We start from the raw sequence: 25,059 nt of genomic DNA on the forward strand, positions 1-25,059 counted from the left end.
CCCCAACTACAGAAAGACAATCCAGGTATTCTCACATGTTCTCCCTGGTATCCATCCACAGTTCATGGCCTCTCCCTTTACATATTTTCCCTGGATAATCTCATTCTTCTCATTATTTCAATTACCTATCATGATAATGATGATGCACAAAAATCTTTGGGCCTTTGGTCAACATCCCACTTTGTGTCCAACTATCTCCTCAACATCTTATTCCAGAGGAAATTTAGACTCAGCATTTTTTAAAGCTCAAAATGACTTTCTCTCTCTCTCTTTCTTTCTTTCTTTCTTTCTTTCTTTCTTTCTTTCTTTCTTTCTTTCTTTCTTTCTTTCTTTCTTTCTTTCTCCTTCCTTCCTTCCTTCCTTCCTTCCTTCCTTCCTTCCTTCCTTCCTTCCTTCCTTCTTTTCTTTCTTGTTGCTGTCATTGTTGAGACGAAGTCTTGGTCTGTCACCCAGGCTGGAGTGCAGTGGCACAATCTTGGCTCACTGCAACCTCTGCATCCCGGGTTCAAGCAATTCTCCTGCCTCAGCCTCCCGAGTAGCAGGGCTTATAGGCACACACCACTGAACTGGGCTAATTTTTTGTATTTTTAGTAGAGACAGGATTTCGTCACATTGGCCAGGCTAGTCTTGAACTCCTGACCTCAGGTAATCCAACCGCCTCGGCCTCCCAAAGTGCTAGGATTACGGCATGAGCCACCGCGCCCGGCCCTTTTGTTTTTATCTCTCTTACATTACCATGAATATAGACCTCTGAAACTGGCGCCAAATGGCCTCTTCACTGATTCTCTTGTGTTCTGTATTGACCCTTTCAACTCAGCCTATAAATAAATCCTACTAACTATATGTATTTCTGCAAGCATGGTCCATGGAGCTCTGGTATTGGCACCAAAACACCAGAGATGTTTGTCAAAAATTCAGATAAATGGGTGTTATAACTCAGTCTCTGAGGGTGGGCCAGGGAGGATGCACTTTTAAGATGCATCTTAATGCATTCTTAGGCATGTGAAGCTTCGAGAGCTCTGGACCTACAGGACCAAGTTCAAGTTTCTTGACACACCTGATTGGAGGGCTTTGTGTACAGATGAAAAGCACATTAAACTGGAAGTAACTAAGAAAATTATTTAATCATGGCCTCATTATTTCAAGTGTTTTGCAAATGCTGGTGAAAAGGTCACTAGATGCGACTGTCATTCATCCTATAATTGTTACCTGTGGTGAGTCCTGAAGCTCTAAGTAATTCTGCATGCAGTCTTACAAGCTCACACAGTTAGCTTGACCTGCTGATGTGGAGGAGTGTGAAAGACCCAAGTACAGATGGAAAATGTGACCTCTGGGTCTGATGAATTGGGTGATGAAATATTTTATGGGGTCCAAGTTGCATTGTATGTTCCACCACAAGGCACTGGGAAGAAAAAGCAACACAGGAGCTATTTTATTCATGTCTCATCTCAGGCAATCTTTAAAATTCTGTCTTCTCTGTCTCCTACCCCAGGGGAGCTATATTTTTATCATTCCATTAAGAATTGGGAGTTTATATCCTTGACTAAAAATTGTATCAGATTCGTACCACAGATTAAACATAGAGTGAATAATATGGTGTTTAGTAATTGACATTGAGTTTAGATAGTAATTGACATTGAGCTTAGTAATTAACATTGAAATTTCAATATAATAAGCAGGGCATTCTTTTCAGTGCATGAATACATGTGTTATTTCATAACATATAAAAATGCTTCTATTTACTCACTGTCCATGATGGTGTATGTAGCATTAAATCCTTCCCTTTCTAATGTTAAGTCACTGACGAATTGAACCAGAAGGAAGTTACCAGAAGAGATAAAAGGAGCAGGTATGGTGGAACCACAAAACATTCCAGCCAAGTTGGCATTTTCATTAACCCCATAATGTAACTGAAGAAAAACAATTCATTACTTCTCCATTATTTACAAAAAAGTTGCATCTTTCACACTAAATTGGATGCGAAGTTGCAATAGGTCACGATTAAACATTTTTACATTGATGTTTTTTGAGGTGGTCTTAATTTAGGAACAGAATTATAATTGGATTGATTATATTATGACTTTCAGTAAAGACCTGGTATGATGCCTAACATTTTTTTCCTGTTTGGGAAAGTAATCTGTGGTTTTAAAAAGAATGTGTCATGAGAGTCCGTTCACCCACTGCTACCTTAACCACTGCACCTACTAACACTCTGGCCTCAGCTGCTCTGATCTTTTGCCTAGATGATCACTGAGCCTCCCACGAAGTCCCTGATTCTGCTCTTGTTCCTCTTTAGTCTATTCTCAAAATGTCTTTAAGAGGATACTGTTAAAATGTAAGTCAGACCAGGTCCACTGCTCTGCTGAAACCCTCCTAACTGCCTCCCATCCACTCAAAAGAACAGCCAAAGCCATCACAATGGCCGTCTCTCCTCCTCTGCCACCCCTGACCTTTCTGATCTAATTTCTTATTGTCTCCATTTTGTTCATTTTGCTTCTTGAGTGAAACCAGGCATGCTTCTGCTTCTTGGGTATGGCCTTTGCCTGGAATGCTCTTCCCTGTATATCCACATCGTTTGTCTTCCTACATTCCTTCAGGTCTCAGATATCCCCAACTTGGCCAGCGTGGTGGTACACGCCTGTAATCCCAGCTACTCAGGAGACTGAGGCAGGATAATCGCTTAAATCTAGGAGGTAGAGGTTACAGTGAGCTGAGTTTGTGCCACTGCACTCCAGCCTGAGCGATGAAGCAAGACTCTCTCAAAAAAAAAAAATAAAAAAAATAAAAAAAAGATAGCCCCAACTCAATAAGGCCTTCCTTGTGTAAACTCTCCTAACATTCCCATTCCCATCTCCTTTCCTGCTTGACTTTTCTCCACAGCAAGTATTACCTTCTACTATATACTACATATTTAACTTTTTTTTTTCTTTTTTTTGAGACAAGGTCTCACTCTGTTGTCCAGGCTGGAGTGCAGTGCTGCACTCATAGCTCACTGCAGCCTTGAACTTCTGGGCTCAAGTGATCCTCCCACCTCAGCCTCCTAAGTACCTGGGACTACAGGTGCATGCCACTATGCATAGCTAATAAAAGAAAAATTTTAGAGATGTGGTCTTGTTATGTTGCCCAGGCTAACTTGTTTATTTCATTGTCTTTCCCGCTGAAGAGAATACAAGTTCCATGAATGCACAGATTTCTGTTCTGCTCACTGCCATGTTCCCAGTTTTTAGGTGTCTGCACATGAGAGGCACTCAATAAATATCTAATAAATAAATAAACAAGTGCTTTGATTCCTCTCTTCCACAAGCCCTCCCAAAACTGTTCTCCCTGAGGCTTCTTTAGCTCAATGTTTCAAGCCTACAACTTCAGTCATCTCTGATTCCTCTCTCTCTCTTCACTCCACATCCACTCCATTCTACCTTCAAAATATATCTCAGAGGGCTCCATCTCCAGGTGACCACCATTGTCCTTCACCTGTTCCCACTGAAACATCTTCTTAATAGACCTAATTCCGGAGCAGCCATAGTGTTCTCCACTGAACTGCCTGCATGTCTGCAAACTCCAATGAGATGATGCTCCTGCTCTGACGAAAATGCTCCAGCAGGTCCCCGTTGCACCTAAAGTAAAATTCCAGCTCCTTCCCACAGTCTCCAAGCCCCAGCTGCTCTGACCTGTGCCTGCTTCCCAGGTCGCCTGCACCTCACTGCTGGTTACACTTCCTTCATCCCAGGAGGACTCCTGCCCATGGCCCTGCTCTTGCAGCTCTTGCTGCCGGGAGACGTCTTTCCTCAGCTGAAGCTGAACCCGCACAGCTAAGGACTCCCTGTCATGGGCCCTCACCTCACATGTCACCTCCTCAGAGAAGCCCGTGCTAGCGAATGTTGCCCTCTCTCAGCAACATCCTGTTTTATTTTCCTATTATAATAAAAACTGATCTTATTTATTGTTTATTTGCTTTGTTTGGTCTCTTTCACAACAAGCATGTAAGTCCCATGGGTGGGGAGACAGAGACTCTATCTGACTTCTTTACTGTGGTGTCGCCAGCACCCAGAACAATTCCCAGCCGTGGTAGCCTTCTAGAAACATCCTTTGAAAGAGTGGGTGCTTGGATTTCTCTCAAACACAGAACTAGAAAACATTTGTTTTTTTCTGAGTAATCTTCATTGTATTTCTAAATGAGTATCTGTGTGTATCTAACTCCAAATATTAAATTCATAACTGAGCTATGATGTGCTGAAGGCTGCAGAACAGCCATGACCATGACTACTGACATTATTCTAAATTGCTAGGATTATATAAGACAGGAATGGCTAAAACCAGTCATTTTGAAAGAAAAATAAATGCACCACTAGATGGCACCGTCTTTCCAACTTAAACATGATTTTAGTTAATTCAGAATCTGAAGAAACTCGAGTTTTCCAATCTTCACCCCCTTGTTTCACGGAAGAGCACATTTGCCAAGTTTTAGATCATGCACTTTTTCTGGTAAGCAAGTTAAAATTTCATGATAATCATTGCTGTCTTTATGATCACGTTTATATTAGCAAGCTTTTTTTTTTTTTTTTTTTTTTTTTTTTTTTTTTGACACGGAGTCTTGCCCTGTTGCCCAGGCTGGAGTACAATGGTGTGATCTTGGCTCACTGCAACCTCCACCTCCTGGGTTCAAATGATTCTCCAGCCTCAGCCTCCCAAGTAGCTAGGATTACAGGCACCCACCACCACACCCAGGTTTAAGTTTTGTATTTTTAGTAGAGACGGGGTTTCACCATGTTGGCCAGGCTGGTCTCCAACTCCTCACCTCGTGATCCACTCACCTCGGCCTCCCAAAGTGCTGGGGTTACAGGCATGAGCCACCACTCCCGGCCACAAGCATCTTTATTCTGGGACCTGTGTGCCAGGCCTCAGTGCTGGGTCCTGTGCATACAAGGATGTATAAAGCCCTATCTAGACCTTCAAGACATAGACCTCCTCACGAATAAAAGGGAGTAAAGGTCTATAAATTAAATATACATACACTTGTGTGTATATGCACATACACTATATATATATACATATAAATATATGTATGTATATAAATTATATACAAATAGAGAAAAATAAGTGCTACAATAAAAAGAATGGAAGTGTATCATGAGAACCCACATGATGGAGACAGACATTTGGATTGGCCCTTAAATGTAAGTAGAGACCTTCCAGACCTACAAAAGAGGAAGGGTATCCCAGCCAGCCAGACATGAGTGCCAGGCCATGGAAGTGTGAAACACATGGCATGTGTCAACAACTTCTGACCCCCTTCACTGGGCCTGGAGGCTAGGGTGAGAGAACAGGAGAAGTGACGAAGTCCAACAAACAAAGCTGTGAAGTTCCATACATTTCATGCTAAGGAGTTTGGATCTGATCCTACATGATGTAAGCTTGGATTTGGGCTTTAAATGGATAACTGGTAAATGTGAAAGAAGGTATGAGGAAGAAGCCAGGGCTAGATGGAAAGAAATGACGTATGTGCCTGGCCCCAAGCTGGTGTTGGATTAGTTCATTCACTACCACAGTAACATTTCTCCTAAGTGAGCTGAAATAGCTTGTAGCCTCGGGATAACTGACATAGGAGGCTCTAGACTGTGTGTCAAACCCAAGATCTCTATCTGCTCTCTTGTTCTCTGATAACACTAAGTCTCCACTACAGACTTTTGCCAGGTTGCCCTACAGTGCATTGCAGGGGGTGCCCTATACAATGATGAGGAGAGGGAATCATATATAAACCAGGATATAAATGGTGTCTTTAGATCTACACCATCATACACAGCTACGGGCTGCATTCTGGGAGTATGCATTTCCTAGCACAACTGCATTGGCCTGGAGCTTGAATTATGTTCCAAGTCTTGTGGATGTGGGTAAGTGCTGAGAAGAATGTTATATTTTCTCAACTTTTAGAACTCTGATAGTTTTAGAATCTGCTAAAGGTCCTGAAGGCATTGTACAAATAAATTAGTGGCAGGCAGGCTCTGCTACAACCACGGCAAGATCCCACACTTCACCCAGCTGTTGACTTGAGCAGTCAGAGAAACTGGGAAAGAAAAGTTTTGGATTTTAATTCCTATGAACTTTTAATGCACAAGGGCAATAGGCTTTGATATTGGACTGTAATTCTTTTCAAATTTAATAATTTTATACATTAATGTCCTTAGGACTTTATCTTTTAATATTTCCCTGAGAATTTGGTCACAGGAGGATTTTGATATTCTTACTTGGAGCATCTTAGAGTATCTTCATGAATTCTTTGATCTTATTGCAGAACGTCTGATGGGGCCTGCCGGGCAACATGCCAGGGCATAATTTAGTATGGGAAGAAGAATAGAGAGTGACTTTTCAGGTTTGGGGCTAAACTCTGACTCATTTCAGAATCTTCTGGGGGAAAAAAGTTATATTAGTCCCAATTGCCTCAGAAAAAAGCCACAAAGAAGCAATGATTAGAATCAGCTCTGCAAGTGCAGGAGTTTTCCTAGTATTGTTTTCTAAAATCTCAATGTTCTTTTCTAGTTGTTGGAGCAATGTCTAGAATATAGTAGGTATGCTAATTAACACTGATTGAATGAAAGAATAAATGAATAGTAGGTGCGACCTCATAGCGATAGGAACATGATGCCTTCCGTAGACTGCTGATCCTCTCCCCAGAGATGGACAGCACCTCCTCAGCGCCAGTGTCTGACACAGACTGAATGGTTAAGCCTGGTGTGTTAAGTCAGACCTTCTCAATGAGGTCAATACCACCCCATAGGGAGTGTTTTGCACAAGTGTGGTGGTTTTTGGGTCATCACTATAATTTGGGGCTATAACTGGCATTTAGTAATTCACAATACAGTTTTGCAAAGTGAAAAGTTATGTCCCACATAACTTTTGGATGTCCTGTCTGACATTTGTGTAAAGAAAACTTTTTGTAATTATTTGATCCCAGAACCTAAATCCATTTTATATATAAACACAAAAATATTTTTGCACAGTTTCATTTTGCACCAAATTTCCAGAAATGTAATTATTGTGTAAGCTGTGGGAAGACTGCACTTTGTTTGGTTTAGAAATATTTGTTTTGAGTCTTTCCACCAGTTTGGAAATTCATGCTGCAGATGGCGATGCTGCTATTGGCATGTGGGTTGCAAAAGCAACCCATTCATATTTGTTTAAATGTATACTTGTTATTCAGCACCATTCCATATATAAAAAGTATCTATTTTATTACGTGACTTTGTGTAGCAGTGTTAGCGTATGTACATATGTGAACATACACTATTTTATGTACTTTCCTTTTCCTTTTCATTGCCTTCAGGATATTATAGTGATTTTTTGAAATTACATTATGGGTACGTTATAGCATAGATGATGTTCACTTCAGGTGGGAAAGGACACATTACAAAATATTGGCTATGAAAAGGGGCACAGACATCTGTAATCCTCTTACTTTGGGAGTCTGAGGTAGGTGGATCAGGAGTTTGAGACCAGGAGGTCAGGAATTTGAGACCAGCCTGGCAAACATGGTGAAACCCCATCTCTACTAAAAATACAAAAATTACCCTTTATTGACAGCTCCTCAAGAAGCCGGAACTCCTCAAGATATGTCCTTAGCTCTCTATACCTCCAGTGATGCTGGTACAGGGCCTGGCACATACCCTTGCCAACTAACTCCTTTTGCAATGGATGTGATGTGGATTTCAATAGAGGCCACTCAGTGAAATGCACAATTCACTAGGTGATTCAGTTACTGTAATTACTCTCCAAGTCAACCCTTTCACAAACAATCATGATAGAATTATGAATGAATAATGGAATTAGTATGATTTTACTTGTGTATCTACCACAGAGTTCAGTTAAATTAGCTTTTCTAAAAAGTGATTTATAATCTCTAAAAAGAATCTAAAAGGGATCAAATGTCCCATTTATCACAGAAAAGTCTCTTTAATAAAGAAACCTTCAAGCTCCACATTCCAAGGGTTGTTCTTTGATCTGCCAGTTTACTGGTAGCTGGAAACATTGCCAATAGAAGGAAATTGCTTTTCCAAGGGGGAAAACAAGAATAGTTCTGAACAGAATTTATTTGAAAAAAAAGGTATTTATTTTGAAGCAAGAAAATAACCCCTTGTTTTTGATATTGCAGTTTCTGGCCTAAATGAATTGCAAAAATTCAGACAATGACAAGCTATTTTAATGACATTATCAAGTCACACTCCATAAAAATGGATCTTGAGAGTAAATCCAATCAACTCTCCTAGCAAAGCCATCCTCAAAATATTCTTGAAATTGTAATTTTATATGCAAATCCATTGTTTTTAATTTTTAAGAAAAAGAAATTCCGTAGTGCCCATGCCTATTTGGAGTTACTCCAAGGGGGGAAGAAAAAGGGAGGTAAATTTGTTTACAATTTATGTCAGGCACAGTGCTAAACACTCTAGTACACATAATTTTAATCCTCAAAGCTGCCTTTCATGGGAGGTACTATTATGTGATTTAAAGAAAAATAGATGAAGTGATGAGGAATTGGGGAGATTAGGAAACTAGTCTGACAGCAAAATTGAGTTTGAGTCCCCATACTGTCTGTCTCTAAACCTTATTACCTTTCTGTTAGACCAGGGGAGCTCTTGAACAGCTCTGAATTCAGCTTTAGGCCTGCTCTAGTCATTTTGGTCTCTCCCCACCATTTTTTTTTTTTTAAGTGTCTCACTCAGTTGCCCAGGCTGGAGTGTAATGGCACAATCACAGCTCACTGCAGCCTCTACCTCCTGGGTTCAGGGGATCCTCCCACCTCAGTCTCTTGAGAAACTGGGACCATAGGTGCTAACCACCACACCCAGATACTTTTTTTGTATTTTCCATAGAGACGGGGTCTCACTGTGTTGCCAGGGCTGGTCTCAAACTTCTGAGCTCAAGCAATCTGCCTACCTCTGCCTCCCAAAGTGCTGGGATTACAGGTGTTAGTCACGGCACCCAGCAGGCCAGATCTCATTTTAAGAAAGGAGAATTTAACCTGAATTGATATTCCTTGTTACCTTTAGTCGCTCATGAACTCCTCTGATCCAGCTTCTGTGCCAATACTTTCTTAAAATGGTTGTCATCCAAAGGAACGAGGCTGTTCTTCATCTTTAGCTTTCTTGGCCTCTGCTTTACAATTTAATAATATTGACCACTCTTGCTTTGTAAAAGAATCCCCCTGCCTCTTGACTTCAGGGATACTACACTATTCCTGGTCTTCACATTTATTTTTTCATGATGCATCTGTTTCTTTTTCTGCCCGTTTTGCCCTCTCCAACTGCCTCCCTGGGTACCTTTCCTGGAGCTGAGAGCCTGACTCTCTGGAATCCATGCTGACTTCCTCTAAGAAAGCATCCTTTCTCTTGCTGGAAGGAAGGCTCTTTGCTGCGTCCTCTCTATTCAAGGAGTTGTCTTCCCACTGGAACTCCATTCTATTCTCTGCCCACTGCAGTCTCATTTGTCTGTCTTGCTCTCACCAAAACCACACTGCTATTTTTCTGGTCTCCCAGCCTTAGCCCTTTTCATAGTAAAAGCATAAGCATATCTTAAGTACTCAAATGGGTATTCCCTCCACAAATTTTCCTTCCTTTTCTTTTAAAACAATTTTCTCTTAAGTTTATGACAGTCCTAGAACTTAAGTTTCTCTTGCACCTCTCTTGCCATCTCCACCATGGCTGCACCCCTGATCCGGGTCTAAGAGTGGCCTCCTCACCTAGGAGTGACCTCTCCCTGGAGCCCTCCCAGCCTCCTCTCCTTCTAGTTCCCACACTGCTGATTTCAGATTAGTCTTCTCTAGCTACTGCTCTCATCACATCACTCATTGGAAAACCTTCAACAACTCCTTATTTTCAGTCACACAAAGTCTAAAGTCATTAGTTTGACTTTCAGGATCCTTTGTAATCTCAGTATTTCTCTACTTATGCCATCTTATTTCTTGCTACTCTTTAGCACTATTCTGCTTCAATTCAGCCAGCCTCTTTACTCTTTTTTTTTTTTTTTTTTTTTTTTTTTTGAGACGGAGTCTCGCTCTGTCGCCCAGCCTGGAGTGCAGTGGCCGGATCTCAGCTGACTGCAAGCACCACCTCCCAGGTTTACGCCATTCTCCTGCCTCAGCCTCCCGAGTAGCTGGGACTGCAGGCGCCCGCCACCTCGCCCGGCTAGTTTTTTGTATTTTTTTTAGTAGCGACGGGGTTTCACCGGGTTAGCCAGGGTGGTCTCGATCTCCTGACCTCGTGATCCACCCGTCTCGGCCTCCCAAAGTGCTGGGATTACAGGCCTCTTTACTCTTTCGAGAACACGCACATATCAAGTTCAGCGCCTTTTTGAAAATGTTCACCTTGCTTGAATTCTCTCCTGACTTGAGTAAGCTTTCCCTCACTCTATCATGTCTTTCTTGATCATGCCAGAGTTTCATGAACTTTCTTTCCTTTTAAGCTTGCACATTGCTTCAAGCCTACATCAAATGCATTCCCTTAGCGATTAAATGCTTACTATCCTGAACTGCACATTCTTAATTTGCATGTGTCATCCCATAATTTTCCAATCAGACTTAAGCTCCTCATAAATGGAAATCTTGTCAGACTTTTTCTCCTGAGAGTGCAGTAGTAAATGTTGATTGATGCTACTTAACTTGCAATCTGAACCCATATAACCTGATAGGTATAATAACTTAATATTAAAGAGTCTTAACAATTGAACAGAAGTTTCTTGATTTACGTTTTTAGTTTTATTTTTATTTTTTGAGACCTAGTCTTGCTCCATCACCCAGGCTGGAGTGCAGTGGCAAGCTATCAGCTCACTGCAACCTCTGCCTCCCGAGCTCAAGGGATTCTCCTGACTTAGCATGCCTAGTAGCTAGGATTATGGGTGCCCACCACCACACCCAGCTAAATTTTTTTGTATTTTTAGTAGAGACGGGGTTTCACCATATTGGCCAGGCTGGTCTTGAACTCCTGGCCTCAAGTGACTCGCCCACCTTGGCCTCCCAAAATGTGGGGATTACAGGCATAAGCCATCGCGCCCAGCCTTAATTTACTTTTAATGTGATTTCAGGACCATTTTACTATCTAAACATAATATGATAAGCAAATCTATAAGCCTAAGAAATAGACAAATTAAGAGGTGATTATTTGTGTCACTGACATTGTTTATTTTAGGATTTGCCAAAGCTCCTTTGAGTATCTCTTTCCAGAAAATTGACCTTCCCATAGATCGTCTCTTGCAAGACATTGATGAATAGGAGATTTTAATGCTAATGTTAGAAGCCAGTCACACAAAATATTTGAGTCACCCATATTAAAGATTAATTTGATATGAAGGTAGGGCATCTATAATATTAAATGTTGCATCATTGAAGAATAGGTCATTTAAAAAAGCAGTAGTACCTGTACTCACAATTTTCAGAACTTCCTGTAATGATATAAACTGGAATACACTATATTAGAGTCTGGGATGAGTAGACTCAGTTAAAAAAAATAAAACAGCCTTACCTTTACATGATCATAAAGGCATCTTTGCCGAGTACTTGCTGCCTCCAGAGCAAACGTATTGAAGGTGAGGTGAATTAGTTTGTTTACAGGTAGAATTATGATCCATACACAGTTTAAATTCTTGTCATATATTCCATTCGAATCAGAATCAGGAAAGGCAAAGATATTATTCGACCTGTCAGATAACCACCACATCCTTGCTGAGGCCCTGCATTAAAACAAAGACACATCACTATGCAGACCAAACAGAACAGACCTTACATTGCACATGGAGGGTTTTTAAAAGAACATAGCTTCCATTTTCTGTCACACTCTGAGAACATGATCAGATCATTCTCTCCTGGGCTCCCTCCTTTCCTCCCTCTCTCTCTCCCTTCTTTTGGTCCTTCCTCCCCCCAACCCCGCTATCCGTCCCTCCCTCCCTCTATCCCTCCCTCCCTCGCTCTTTGCTTTGAGAGCAGAGTCTTCAGTTCTCCTTCTTACTCATAGAGTTGCTGAGTGGGAAAACACATGGGGTTCTATATATGTTTTTGGAACTGCTGATGTGATTTATTGAAGATTTTCCTAGCCTTGAAAAATCCAATTTTATACAAAATCAAGTATTTTGCATAATAAAACTGGTGGAAAATGTTCATATGTTTTACTTTTATATTCTGCTTTTATGAACACTGTCAAACTGAAAACTGAATTTATGAAGAATTTACCCAACACACCAAGAAAATTGCTGCCAACAAATCTTTTATTTACATAGTGTGATTGAAAGAGGCTGAGTGGCATTTAACACTGCAGTCCTGTTTATATTCAGCCGCATTCTATATTTAACTTTTTCTTTTCCAAAACATGAGAAGTTAAAGAAAAAAATCTTTATGGAAGAAAAGGCCTTCTTTGAGATCAAAATTTTATAATTCAGAATAAAAATACAAAGGAGAGATAAATAATTATCTCAAGATAATTAAATGGTCTACCATAAAAACATACAAAAAACAATTCTCAGAACATAGGATTTTGTTTTGTCTACTCCATGGCCTAAGCAGATAGCTCAGAAATGATTTGAGAAGAGCTTAAAGGGATGAACAATTTGTTGACAATTTTATAAGAAATGGTGAGGATAAAATAAGCTCAAAATAGCCCTAGTAGGAATAAGAATTAAATAGGTACTGAAAGTAATGTCTGTAAACCTTGCATTCTACACAAATACAGGTCATTGCTAGTTCCAAAGTTAAACTTCACTGGGATTGGCCTTCAGTCTATTTTTCTTATTCCAGTTTTTGCTCACAGTGAAAGCACTGCTTTCAACATCAGGGAGTGCTAAGATTTTGTACTTGGACCCTGGCATGAAACATAAACAATGGTGGCTCTCCTCAACTCTGACTGTAAATCCAATGGATAGCAAATGGCCAGGATGATTTTTGTTACAGGTACATTACTTAGTAGGTCAGGCTTGCCCTGTCCATAGCTTCTAAGTCAGGCAAAACCATAGAGTATTTGCATAGTCAGACATTTCCCAAAGTTGAAATGCTCCCAAAGGCCCAGTCCGTGATAGATGTATTCACAGATGGCATCTAGGACAAAATTATTCTGAAATGTAAGCAATACACAGTGATGAACCACATGTTGCTAATGATTCTGCTCATCTGAAATAGGCCTGCAAACTAAAGAGAGAGTTGGAGTTTGTGAAGTTTGAATAGCTTTGATTTCAGTGTGAACTGATTGTTACTTAAGGAAACCACTTAAACTTCTTGGCATTCATAGTACAGAAGAACAACGACTGAGGGTATGAATGGATTGGTAAATTTATTTATTACATATTGTTTTAATATTCAAGGAAGTATATTTAGTATTTAAGTAGAAAAAGATCAATGATAATCCATCAGTAGTGATAAGGCATAGATAAACAATGATGACACAATTTAGAAAATGATAGGTTCAGTAAAAGAGGCAGAAAACTCTTCTAGCTTTAGAAAAATGTGAAGATTACTTTGGGCTACGAGGATCTCGACTGTTCCAAGGAGGAGGTGACTTGGATCTGGGTCTTGAAGCATAAATAGAATAAAACCATGTAAAAATGGAACTGGTATTGGCAATTCCAGCCTGAAGGAATCTCATGATCCAAGTTTAAATGGGCAAGAATTTACATTGTATGTATGGGCAAGCGTAACTCTGAGAAAACAATAGGGCACATGAAGGAGAATAATGAGAACTAGGTTTGGGAAAACAGGATGAGGTCTTCTATAGAGGGCCTCAAATGCCGGATTATATAGAGTTTGGCTGTTAGACTATGTTGTGTGGCTAATGGGATCCATTTGAAAGATTTTTAATCAGAGAAGTGGTAGAATCAGGATGTACTTGCTAATCAAGTCTGATCTAAAAATTTATCCAGAACCAGCATTTTACATGTAAGGGAATGGGACTGAAGGAGATGAGACCAGGTAAAAGGACATTGCTGTGGCAAGGGCTGCAAGTAGGAGCGCTGAAGAGTTGGAGGTAGGTAGACAGGAAAATGGTGTTACTGGGCATTATTCTAATAATACATCAGCTTCAAAAACTAAATGTTATTTTATCACTACCTGTTTATTAATTGTTACTAATAAGTTCATAATGGCAAAATGGCAATTGTACTTGGGCACAGTGAATGCCATTACACACACTTATTATGTAGTGCTACTACTATGACTAATGCCATAAGGCACACACCCTCATTCCAGGGAACCCCAGAACAAGAATCACTGATGTGTTTGCCATGGATTGAGTGGTAGATTGACTGATCCTTCCTTCCTTCCTTCCTTCCTTCCTTCCTTCCTTCCTTCCTTCCTTCCTTCCTTCCTTCCTTCCTTCCTTCCTTCCTCCCTCCTTCCTCCCTTCCTCCCTTCCTCCCTCACTCCTTCTTTCTTCTTCATTTCCTTTCCTTTCCTTTCCTCTCTTTCTCCCTCTCTTTCTCTCTTTCTTTTCCTTCCTTCTTTCTTTTCTTTTTTTTTTCTTTTCTTTCTTTTCTTCTTTCCTTTCTTTCTTTCTTTTCTTTCTTTCTTTCTCTTTCTTTCTTTCTTTCTTTCTTTCTTTCTTTCTTTCTTTCTTTCTTTCTTTCTTTCTTTCTTTTTCCTTCCTTTCTTTCTCTCTTTCTTCCTTTCTCTCCTTCTTTCTTTCTTAATTTCTTTCTTGCTTTCTTGCTCTCTCTCTCTCTCTCTTTCTTTTTTTCTTTCTTCTTTTTTTCCTTTCTTTCTTTCTTCTAGATGAGGACTTTCTATGTTTTTCAGACTGTTCTCGTATTCTTGGGGTCAAGGAATCCTTCCACCTCAGCCTCTTGAGTAGCTGGGATTACAGGTGCATGCCACCATGCCCAGCTTAATTGGCTGATTTTTAATTCTTCAGTCCCTCTGTCTTCAGTCTCTCTCTTTGCACTGCACTAAAATGGATACAGTATATTTTTCTGTGCACTTGATGTTAGGCTTTGGCTGTACGACTTGCTTTAGACAGTGAGTATTAGTGGTCATGAAGCATGCAGAGGCCTTAAACGTGCTTATGTTTTGTTCTTGTTTTTATTTTTGTCTAGACTTTGTGCTCCCGTGATCTGCTAAGATATCATGCCCTGAGTAACTGCTGGTTCAAAGAAAAAGTGGATTCATGTGGAGCAGACTTGAACCTGGACTCAACTTTACAGCCAATTACAGCCAACCTGCAGCCTGGAACAGTGGCAGGCAAGCTAGTCCGTGGACCCATAAGTGATAAAAACAAACGTTCATTATAAGACACTGAATTTTGGATGGTTTGTTATGCAGCACTGTCATGGTAATAGCAGACTAATACACACACTAATATTAATAGCTGGTTTGAGCTATGAAATTATAATAGAGCTTAATGCTCAATTCATAAAATATACACACAGAATAAAGAAAATGGAGAAAAATTATCTTCAGATAATCCTGGCCAAAACAGTCAAATATTTGAAGTGAATATCATATTACATGAGTGAACAGGTATTTGTGTAGTGCAGGAAATAGCAATTGCTCTAATTCCTCCACTTTAGTGCTTAAACATAGCACAACTGCTCTATGTAAAATGAAATGTAAGTATATATGTCTAAATGTAAGGATCAATATTAACAAAAGAAGGGTTCTTTCCCAAAAGTAGCTATTGCCACGTTACTCTTTCTGTGTTTCAATGGTAGAGGAATATAAACAAGGGCGACTTCTGTGACTCTGAAATGAAGTCCTATGCATTAGAAGGTCATATATATTTACTATACTGATATTTTGAAATTGCCTTTCTTTAATGTATAAGCCATCTTAACCTTGATATGTTTAGCATCATCAATTCATCATTTCCTCATTACTACACATTTTTGAACCCCCCAGACGGCTCTCATCCATCAGCACCTGCCTCATCAGGCAGGTGTGTCAGTCACTCTCTGATGATACACCCTGTGTCCAAGAACAAATGTCACTCTAACTTTCTTTCCTAAATTGGAAATATCTCTGTCACACAAAAGAGCCATTTCTTCAGAGAAAATAAATGTTTTGGCTAAAGAAATATTGGAAGCATAACCCCATAATAAGCAGTGAGATCCAGGTCTAAATCTACTTACTTAAAAGTCAGTAACTGAATCCTGAAGTATTACCTTCCAATGACTAAACCTCAGAGTGAAGCTCAAGCCAGGATCAATCTGATAAGGGAAAAAATAGTTGCATTCTCTAGGGTAAAACATCTTGAAGGCTTCTGTGGAGTTAGATACATTTTTAAATTGTTATTTGGAGAACTGACATTTTTGTGGCTCACATTCCATGTGGCTGACATTTTATTGAGGTTGTCTAGATAGCATCTCTGCCTGTTTCTGGACGAACACTGCTGAGAAGGTGCACAGCAAGCTGTACAGGCAGATACTTACTGCCTTGACAGGCACTTTCCTATTTCCAGCAAGCCATCTGTGGCTTTAGGCTGCAGGTGAAGGAGGTTTTACTGGAAACTACAGGAAGCAGAATCCAAAGGTATTTAAATCTGGTGCCTTAGGGAAATGCGAGCACACCTAGACAGCCTCGTTTCTATCACACAGGGATTCAGGGCTAGAACAGCATTATCCTTTTTTGGAATCAGCCTTACTGTGGTTTTTAAAGCTGCAGATACACAATTGCCCCAAAGCAGTGTATTCATGTAAAAACATTCAACTAGGTTTCAGATGATCCTGTTTTGTCTTTTTTTCTAAAAGTAAACAGTGTTTACTATTTTACTCCCTAACCTCTGGTTATGTATAATATTTATGTTACACAGGAAACATAAGTATAATATTTACATTATACAGGAAAAATTAGTAGTTTTTGTAATGAGATTTTTAATTGTTTTGTTTGTTTTTAGTAGCTTCACTCAATTTGACTCATTTTAGTTATCCTAATTTGAAACCTAGCCTAAATTAAAATGTGTTTTTAGTTTGGTAATAGTTAGGATCATAAAACTAAAAGAATGGTAATTTACTAAAAGAAAGTTAATTTCAGCAAGCTCATTAGTAGCTGTAGTTAATAGAAAAAGAGCAATACCGTACAAAGAACTTAGAAGAAGAAAAATTTTATCATTATCCTTTAATTTATCTTGCATTATTTAGATATCACTGAAAATGCTCTATGTATACATCATTAGTCCCAGGGCATTTTATGAGAATCATTCTTTCCAACTTGGAAATTTAAAAAATAATTTACTAAGCAAAATGATATGATCATGTCAGTTGATGCTGAAAAAGGATTTGACAAAATCCAACGCACAATCATGATAAAAACTCTTGGCAAACTAGGAATAGAAGAGAAATTTCTTGACTTGATAAAAACTACCTGCAAAAATCTACAGCTAACAGCATACTTAATGGTGAAATACTAAATGCTTTCTCCCTATGATCCGGAGCAAGGCAATGATATTTATTTCACACCCCTCTAACTCAACATAGTATTAGAATTCTTACCAGAATAAAGCAAGGAAAAATATAGAGAGAGAGACCGGAAAGGAAGAAATAAAATGCCACTTTTGCAAGTTTAACTGTTATCTGCAGAAAATCCTAAGGAAGATAGAAAAATATTCTTAGAACGAATATGTGAGTTCAGCAAGAACTCAGGATAAAGGAACAATACACAAAAATCAATCAAATTTTAATATACTAACCGTTAACATGTAGAGACCAAAATTAAAAACAACACCATTTATAATCATTCTAAAAAATGAAATATTTAGGTATATACTTAATGAAGCATATACAGGCTTATGTGATGAAAATTACAAAATAATGAAATAAATAAAAGAAGGCCTAAATAAGTCTAGATACATACATGCTCATGGACTGGAAAACTCAACATAGTAAAGACATCAATTTTCCCCAAATTGATACATAGATTTAATGCAATTCCTATACAAATCTTAGCAAAGTTTTTCTGCAAACATAGCTTAATTTATTTTTATTTTTTATTTTTTAGGATAGGGTCTTGTTCTGTCACCCAGGCTGGAATGCAGTGGTGTGATCACAGTTCACTGCAACTTTGAACTCCTGGACTCAAGGGATCCTCTTGCCTCAGTCTCCCAGTTAACTAGGACCACAGGCGAGCGCCACCATGCCCAGCTAATTTTGTTATTTTTGGTGAAGACAGAGTCTTGCTATATTGCCCAAGCTAGTCTCAAACTCCTGGTGTCAAGGGATCCTCCCACCTTGACCTCCCAAAGCTCTGGGATTACAGGCATGAGACACTGCACCAGCCTTTATTTTAAAGTTTGTATGGAAAGGCACAGGCCTTCAAATAGCTGAAACAATCTTCACAAAGAAAAATTAAGTGGGAGGAATCACTCCACCTGAAATTGAGGCTTACCATGTAGCTATAGCAATCAAGACGGTGTGATATTGGTGAGGAGTTAGACACATAATGGAATAGAATAGAGAACCCAGAAACAGACCCACACAAATATGCCCAACTGATTTTTTTCAAAGGTGCCAAAGCAATTCAATGAAGGAAGGACAGCCTTTTCAACCAATGGTGCTAGAGCAATTGAACATCCAGAGGCAAAAAATTGACTTCCACCTAAATCTCATATCTAAACCAAAATGAACTCAAAATGGATCATAGAAACAAATGAAAAATGTAAAATCATAAAACTTTTAGAAGAAAACAGCAGAAAAATCTCTGGGACCTTGGGGTAGGCAAAGAATTATTACATTTGGCAACAAAAACTTAATCTATAAAAGAAAAAGTCAATAAATTGGACGTCAAAATTAAAATTTTTTCTTCAGTGAAACGCCAATATAAGGCCAGAAAATGAAAAGGCAAGACATAGACTGGGAAATAACATTTGCAAACCACATACTGACAAAGGATCATTATTAAGAATAGATAAAAATCTCTCAAAACCCAGCAGTAGAAAAATACACAATTAGAAAATGAGCAAAAGATATAAATATATATTTCACCAGAGAATGGATATACGGATGACAAAAAGGCACATGAAATTCTTCACCATTAGGGAAACACAAATTAAAACCACATGAGATGTTAATACATACCTACCAGAATGGCTAAAATAAAATTAAATAAAATTAAATGGCTAAACTAAAATAAATAAAATTAAATGGCTAAAATAAAATTGTTAAAAACAACAGCAACAATAACAGTACTCTACAATGAGATGACTGAGGGAGGGATAGGGGGTTCCCAGGTATAGAAAGCAATGACTTCCTAATCAAAATAATACAAGCCAGAGCATGATGGAATAGCATTGTAAAGTCCTGAAAGAACATAAACTCCAAATTGGAACTCTATATTCAGAGAAAGAATCCAACAAAATTTAAGAAAATCAAGTCACTTTTGAAAAACAAAAACAAAGAACACATTTTACCAGAAGATCTCCAATAAAAGAAACATAAAAGAGAGGTGTTCCAAAAGAAATAAATTGATCCCACATGGAAGTATAGAATTTCAGGAACAAAAGAAAAAATAATAGCAATGGTAATTCTACATTGTTAATAATTGTGTAAAACAACAAAAATGTTTTGTGAACCTAATAGGTATGTAGAATTAAAATACTTAACATATATAGCACAAAAGACAAGAAGTGGGTAAATGGGTTTAAAATGTTCCAAGATCCTTGCATTGATTATAACATGATAAAAGTATTGATTTTTAATTAGATTCTAACATATCAAGGTTGAATACTGTAATCTCTAAGGTAAATATTGAAATAAGAGTAACAGGATGTGTAAGTAATAATTTTAAAAGGGGAGTAATAAAAACGTGATTAATTTTAAAAAGAAAAGATAGTTAAAGGAACATAAAAAGAGGTGGGACAAACAAAACACAAATAGTAGAAAGGTCTATTTAGAACTAATACTGTTAGCAATTTTATCAGATATAAACACATTAAATTCTCCAATTGAAAGACATAGCCAAACAAAAGTCAAATATATTCTTCAGGATAGAGAAAAGTTGAAAATAAAAGCGTTTAAACATATGTCACGCAAATATGAACCAAAAGAGAGCTATGGAAGTTATACTAAATCAGAACAAGTAGAAATTAAGGCAAAAAGCATTTAAAAATGTTGTTACATAATGGTATGAGTCAATCTACCAGAAAGATATGATAATTACAAATGTATATGTACCACGCTGGTTTCAAAATTAAAAAGAGCAAAACTCTAGCCAAGATGATTCTACTGATCTTCTAACTCTCTTATCTGACTACCTACTGAACACTAGCTGGATATCCTAAAGGCATCAAATTCTCCAGACAAAACCTAAAGCTTTTATTATTTTATTCTGCAAAGCGCTGTCCTCTCCTAGTAATTTTCTATTTGAATGATGGTGTCTCAAGATATTGTCCAGAAACTTTAGGAGCATTATTATTTCTTTTTCCCAAGCCACCTCTTTCAAATGGAACACTGTGTTATTGATTCAATATCTTGAGGATTTCTCCTTTCAGTCCCTTTCTTTCTTTTCATAGTACCACTGCTCTTAACATCCCATGCCTAAACTATTGCAGTGCTTTCCTAACTTTTTCCCTGGACTGCTGCTTCAAAACATCATGCCCACGGTGCTAGGATGTGCTTTCTAAAATAAATCTGACTAGATCATAGCACTCTCCAGCTCAAAACAATTACGGGCTCACCTTTGCACATGATACAGAGCCCTCCATGTCCAGCCTTTGCCTATCTCTCATGTCTCAGCACCTGTTGTTCTCCACCTTATGCCCCGAAGCATTACAATGGGCAGTTTAGTCAGTATCCCTTGAAATGGGATAAACCTGTAACTTTGTACATATGTGTTTCTTCCCCATAAATTGTCCATTTTCCCAATGAATGACTTCTTTTTTTTTTTTTTTTTTTTTTTTTTTTTTTTGACAGAGAGAAACTCTGTCACCCAGGCTGGAGTGCAGTGGTGTGATCTCAGCTCACTGCAACCTCCACCTCCCAGGTTCAAGCGATTCCCCTGCTTCAGCTGCCCGAGCAGCTGGGACTACAGGTGCGTGCCACCACGCGTTTTTGGTAGAGATGAGGTTTCACCATGTTGGCCAGGCTGGTCTCAAACTCCTGACCTCAGGTGATCTCCCTGCCTCGGCCTCACAAAGTGTTGGGATTACAGGGGTGAGCCACCATGCCTGACCAATGAATACCTTATCATCCTTCCAAAATAATACTATTTATATCTAAAAATTCTTGCTTGCTAAATGAGTGACAAGTATTTTCTAATTTAGTCATCACTGAACTCTATATGGTTGTTACTATTAGTGTACTCTTTTTACAGATAAAAAAAAAAATCAAGACCCTGAGTGGATAGGTAAATTGTCCAAGGTCAACCTCAATGAGATGTACAAACTGAATATGAATCTGGGATACGATGCTCCAAGTTTAACTTCTTACCCATTGCACCGTAATTCAGGACTCACATTCTGTGAGGTGGATCCTCTAACAATCTTGTGTCCTTTTTTCCACCAAATATCCAAGTACCATAGATCCCTTCTTTTGTGCTTCCAGTGCCCTTTGCAAACACTTCCGTTAAAAAGCATCCCTGGGGTCTGGGTGCAGTGGCTCATGCCTGTAATCCCAGCACTTTGGGAGGCTGAGGCAGGTGGATCACAAGGTCAGGAGTTCCGGACCAGCCTGACCAACATGGTGAAACCCTGTCTCTACTAAAAATACAAAAATTAGCCAGGTGTGGTGACGCACGCCTGTAGTCCCAGCTACTCAGGAGGCTGAGGCAGAATTGCTTGAACCTGGGAGAAGGAGGTTGCAGTGAGCCGAGATCATACCATTGCGCTCCAGCCTGGGCAACAGAGCAAGACTCCATGTCAAAAAAATAAACAATAAAGCATCCCTGGGCATTTTTCATCAATTCCCACAGAGGCAATGAAGGCTTATTAAGAAAATCATGAGTTGGGGGACTGTCAAACCTAGTTCAAAGCTTGGCTTTACCTCTTACAAACCCTTTGACCATAGACAAATTACTTAATCTCTTAAGTTATTATTTCTTCCGTTGTAAAATGGGGTAATTCTTGTCTCATGGGGTAGTTCTGAGGATTAGATGAAGTAGTATACATCAAGCAGCTCATGCTACATCTTGTAGGGCACAGTCTTGAGGACAGGCAGTCATTTTCATGATGCCTGGGATTTCCTGACAAGTCTTTACTTGCGAGCAAGCAAAATGTACAGCTACCACATAAAGTTAACAGACTTTCCATATATTAGTATGAGGAGAACACAGTCCCACTATTTTATTTCCTAACAATTCATTTATAACAAAAGAATCTTTTAAAATTTTTATTGCTGACTGTATATATTTTGCTTTTACCTTTTACCTTCTTGGGAATACTGTATCAAAACCAGGCTGATCTGAGTAAGGATGATGATTATTATAGGAAATTTATGGGTAATTTAACCCAAAATAACCAGTTACCTGCAATAAAACTAGGTCGTTTCTTGTGTTTTAGATTACACAAAATAAGTGCTTCTTCCCAGCACTTGTTCCCTTCAATGTTTTTCAAAATGTTATCTTATAATTTAACATTAACTCAATTTTATCACTTAGTCTGGTCTCCACAATACCATCTGGTTTTATTTTCACAAGGACAGCCCCACCCTTCAAGACCAGGAACGACAATCTAGTCATCGGTGGGGCACAGACTCCGGTGTTGAAATATATTTATTAAGAACCTTTCCTTTCTTCTTGCTGATTTGGTATTTAACTCCTGTCTACTCGCTTTTGTAAAGCTTTGGTGAACTAAGTATTTGTTGGTTTCTTTATCCTGATCCCACATTCTCAGCTCTGCAAAAAATCTTTCCCCATAAAACTCACAAAGAATAACCTGAAGATAACCTTGTCTTTGGTATCATCCCCCAAGGGAAGTCTAATCACCAGTGAAAGGTACAGGGCTTAAAAAGGGCAGAAATAAGCTTAGTTGGGTTTTTCTTTGAATGGATTTACAGTTTCAGCTCATCTCATTCTCAGACTTCATCAAGGGAGCAAATGACATTAGGAAACCAGAAAAATAACATGCCTTGGTTGCTTTCAAGTAATACCCCCATTATTACTAAACTGAGAGTTATTTGATCAGTGATTTATTGAATTATTCAAGTTATAATTCAACTTCTTTATTACATTTGTACTTCTAACAGTAATGTGAGCTGACAGCTTCAGTCAGGCTGCTGACAGGTACCTAGAGACACATACACATATATTTTTAATGCCATTTAATTTTTAAAAGTTTATTCTTGTATTGGTTAGCTATTTTTAGAATGCCTCACAAAGTTTAAATTTAACATCAAAACCAGGAAAATTAAAAATAGCTGCAAGCAGAAGTCTGAATTGTACTTGTTAGGTTTTTTCTATTTGTTGTGACCATATTTTCCATCTTTGTGGCCCTAGACCCTCTTCAGCTTTCTCTGTCTCCTTCTTTCTTTCTTCTCTGTTTCCTTCTTTTTTTTTTAACTCCTTCAACTTCCTCCTGCCACTCCCACTGCCTTCCTTTAACGTGTTTGAGAGGCATTTTCCAGATGTTTAAGATAACAGGCAAAAATCCACAGGTGAGAAACACAGATGACCCAAATATTGAATGTGATCTGGTATTCCTAATTCTCTGAGGATGGAAGTGATTCAATTTACCTCCCTGTGTAGAGCTTAAGCAGCAGTTTTATAAACCAGGATTGAATTTTGAGAATGAGCTGAATCTAGATTAAAATCTGATGTATACTATGCGGTATATTATTATTTCTCATTATAAAATATGATTTTTGAAGTAGGCACAATTTATCCATTTATTCTGTAAATCACTCATATGGACAATATTGATGGAGTAAAAATTATGTACCAGGCCTCTGCAAGGCCTGAGGATTTAATCAGAATGTAGCTTTTGATTTCAGATTTAGGTTATGAAATGTACTTTAGGATTTGAGGGTTAGGTGTCACTGCAAAGTGGGTAGGGATGAACAAGAAATCATTGTAGCATGATGTGGTCCTGTTGAGAATGTTGATCCCTGCCCACCCCACCCTCAGCCATCCCCTAACCTTAGCAATAGGGTCAGGGGGAGGGGCTTGAAAATTTGGGACTTCAATATTACTTTCTAATGCATAGATTCTTTCACTCTGACAGCTAAGGTGCTTTCCAGAAATTATCTGCTTCATCCCCATCACATTCTTAAAAGATAAACGGTTGTAATATTTCAAATTGATCAGTTTTTTGGATAAAAATTGATTTCCAAAGTGTTATAGATCTTTTCCAAAGCCATATCACCAGGCAATGACATCAATCAGCTCTTTCCATCTGGCCATATTACTTTTTTTGTTTTGTTTTGTTTTTGAGACAGAGTTTCGCTCTTGTTCCCCAGGCTAGAGAGCAATGGTGCAACCTCGGGTCACTGCAACCTCTGTCTCCCGGGTTCAAGTGATTCTCCTGACTCAGCCTCCCAAGTAACTGAGTTTACAAGCATGCGCCACCATGCCCAGCTAATTTTTTTTATTTTTAGTAGAGACGAAGTTTCACCATGTTGGCCAGGCTGGTCTCGAACTCCTGACCTCAAGTGATCTGCCTGCCTCAGCCTCCCAAAGTGCCAGCATTACAGGCATGAGCCACTGTGCCTGGCCTATCTGGCCATATCTCTACATTTGTTGGACTGTAATTCATTCTGTCCTTGTTACATATGTGCTTGGGTATTTTTGCCTTGAACTCTTAGTAAAGGTCTCTGAGTCCGACCTTAATGGAACCTGACTCATCCTCCACGTGACAAATACCCAAGGTGGAGGAAGACAGACAGTGGCCCTCCTCGGCAGCACATGTGCTCTGGGCAACAGGGACTGCCTGGGAGCTTTGAGTCCAGCCACTGACCTGGCTTGTCCCTGAGGGTGCATCTTCCCCATCTGTCCTCCTGTGCTGTCCTGCAGGGGGCACTCCTCACTGCCTTCTTGACAACTCACTAATTGAGATACCTGCAGACCTCACATCTAGTAGAGCCAAGTTCTATTTTTACACTGAAGTTTCGCTGAAGTGTTATAGAATACATCATTTTAGAAAAAAAGTGAGACAACGAATGTACTGCACAGTAAATAAATAAGTT

The 25,059-nt window shown here is 38.9% G+C and overlaps 1 pseudogene; it reads right to left on the bottom strand.

Annotated features, from left to right (window-relative positions):
- Nucleotides 1–25,059, bottom strand: part of LOC126962222 (cubilin-like) — a 53,642-nt pseudogene that overhangs the window by 13,532 nt on the left and 15,051 nt on the right.

The sequence above is a fragment of the Macaca thibetana genome, chromosome 9 (genome assembly GCF_024542745.1).
Source record: "Macaca thibetana thibetana isolate TM-01 chromosome 9, ASM2454274v1, whole genome shotgun sequence".
In the NCBI taxonomy this organism is placed as follows: domain Eukaryota; kingdom Metazoa; phylum Chordata; class Mammalia; order Primates; family Cercopithecidae; genus Macaca; species Macaca thibetana.